This window comes from Macaca mulatta, chromosome 3 (genome assembly GCF_049350105.2).
Source record: "Macaca mulatta isolate MMU2019108-1 chromosome 3, T2T-MMU8v2.0, whole genome shotgun sequence".
Taxonomy (NCBI): Eukaryota; Metazoa; Chordata; class Mammalia; order Primates; family Cercopithecidae; genus Macaca; species Macaca mulatta.
Window position 1 is genome coordinate 108,168,437 of NC_133408.1, and position 2,390 is coordinate 108,170,826.

General features: G+C 49.0%; 1 pseudogene; it reads right to left on the bottom strand.

Annotated features, from left to right (window-relative positions):
* LOC707577 (E3 ubiquitin-protein ligase TRIM68 pseudogene) lies at window positions 1-1,724 on the bottom strand (annotated as a pseudogene).
* Window positions 1,725-2,390: the final 666 nt, after the last annotated feature.

The following is a 2,390-nucleotide window of genomic DNA, read 5'->3' on the forward strand; positions in this document are numbered from 1 at the left end:
ATCAGACAGAGGAATCCTTGGATTCTGAGCTCAGGTCAGTTTCAGGAGATACCTGTCAGTGGCTGGGTCCTCCAAGCCCCATGGGGGCCAGGCCCAATTCCAAGGCCTCTCTGGTTAGGATGGTAGCCCTCTTAGTCTTCCCCATCCAGGGAGCAGATGGCCAGAGGAGCAGTGTTGTTGGGTCCAATGCTGTAGCAAGGACTAAAATAGGGTAGGAGGCGCCCAGTGAAGGGATAGCGGGGGAAAGCGAAGATGTGGGAGCCATAGTCAGTCACATTGTAGAAGGAAATGTCATGGGCCTCATAATCCACGAAAATTCCCACCCGGCGAGGAGGGACTGGCAAGGACAGGAGGGGGTACTCATCGGTGCCTGCTCTGTACTCATTTCTCTTCCTCAGCCTTATCACCCAAAATCCATAGCGGAGGGACAAGTAGACCACCTCCTTCCAGTCTACATTTGGCTTACATATTCCCAGGCCCCACTCAGACCTATCTCCCATCTCCACCTCCCAGTAGTGCCGGCCTGAGGAGATGCACTGGCTTCCCAGGACAATATTATAGCGGTAAAATCTCTCAGGATTGTCTGGCAGTTTCTCGTTGGTGTCTCCATAGTGCACACGTTTTCTGTCCTCAGACACGATGAGACGGGAGTAAGCAATATCTGGATCCAGGCGCACGTCAACTACATAGGTCTTCAGGATCTCTCTTAGCCCCAGCGCACGGCAATCTGTCTTCAACTCCAGGGAGATTGGTTCTGGCCGCTGCAAGCTCCAAGATTTGCTCCTGTTTAACACTTCCTGAATATCCTGCAACATTCAGCCGACAGGCCTCTGCGACCGCTGTTTCAACTCTGCAATCATCCTCCCCAGGACCCGGCTCTGCTGGATGAGCTCACTATGGTTCAACTCCAGTTTCTGCATGGTCTCCGCCGCCTCCCATTGTAGGCTGGCCAGAGCTGCTGCTACCTCTGCCTCCAGCTGCCGATGTGGTGGCTGCTTTTTCTCTAGTAATCGCTGGTATTTCTCAAACTCCCATATAATACTCTGTTTTCGGGTTTCCACCTGTATCTTCCAGGTGGCAGTTCGTTTCCTTTCACCAACTTCCAGCTTCCAGGCCTCTTCTTGCTCTTTCTTCAGATGTTCGAGGGCCTCATGAAGTTCCCACTTGTCCTCCCAAGCAACATCCTCCATTGGCACAACACTGTGGCCCTCATGCTATGGGGACCGGCTGCAGGCTTCACACATTATCAGGACATCCTCTTTGCAGAACATCTTCAGTTTCTCCCCATGGCGCTCACACAGATCACCCTTCAGCCCCATTCCTGGATGTAGCCTTAGCAGACGGACTTTTTCTACAACATTGGCCAGCTGCCAATTAGGCCGTAGGTTCCTTGGCTGGACAGGAGCTCGACAGAGGGGACAGGTGTAACCCCAGTTCTGGGATTCTCCTGGGATCTCCCACAGTCTGGAGAGGGAGCTGTGGCAGACGCTGTGGCCACAGTCAATGCTCACGGGCTCTCTCAGGTAAGGCCATACAGATGGGACAGGCCACTTCTTCCACAATGGCTTCCACCAAGGCTGTGGGATCCATGGTTCCTTCTCACACCCTCCTCAGAGCATGAATGAAACCAGGGAGAAGTAGTAAAGGCTCCCTCCTCGGCCCGGACTGGCGCTTCGCGGCGGAAACTCAAAGTGAAGAAGACGGGTTCGCAGCCTCCAGTGGCCCAGCGTCAGAAGCGGCCGCTCCCGGCAGCTCAGCACTTTGGGCCAGAGAACGCCCGAGGCCCAGAGCCCAAAGCTCGGCAGCGGCAGGGCCCATATCCCGCCGATTTCACCTAATTCTATTGGAGAAATCGTTTTAAAAATTGTACAAAAGAACCAAAAATCACTTTATATTAAGGCTCCATTTCTAGCAAGTGAACTTTTCATGAGTTAATAAAGGCCTACAAAAATACTTTTGATTGTAAAAGTAATTAAAATCTCTGTGTTTCATTTAAAGAGTAAACATTTGAATAAAAATAAGTTAACAATAATTTGGGACATTTATTCAGCATAATTTTAAGATAATTTTACAAAATATACATAAGATTGCATTTGTTTCTGTAAAATGTCTTCGGAAAAAGCCTTGTTTTCCCTAGTGTGTCATTTGTTGAATTTCTTGTTAAATGTAATTTTTCCCTTTGAAAAGAATGTTTTTGATCAATGTGTTCAATACAGCTATCTATATGCCTGCCTTCATTGTAGAATTAGAAAGTGTTAATAAGGTGGTCAGATGTTCTTTCCAAAGATCATATTCCACATTTAAAGAGATGGCAACTGAGAAGAGGTGGCAAGCTGAACCACCTCACTTTGAGATTAATGTAGCACATTTTATCCTCTGCCACCATTTCC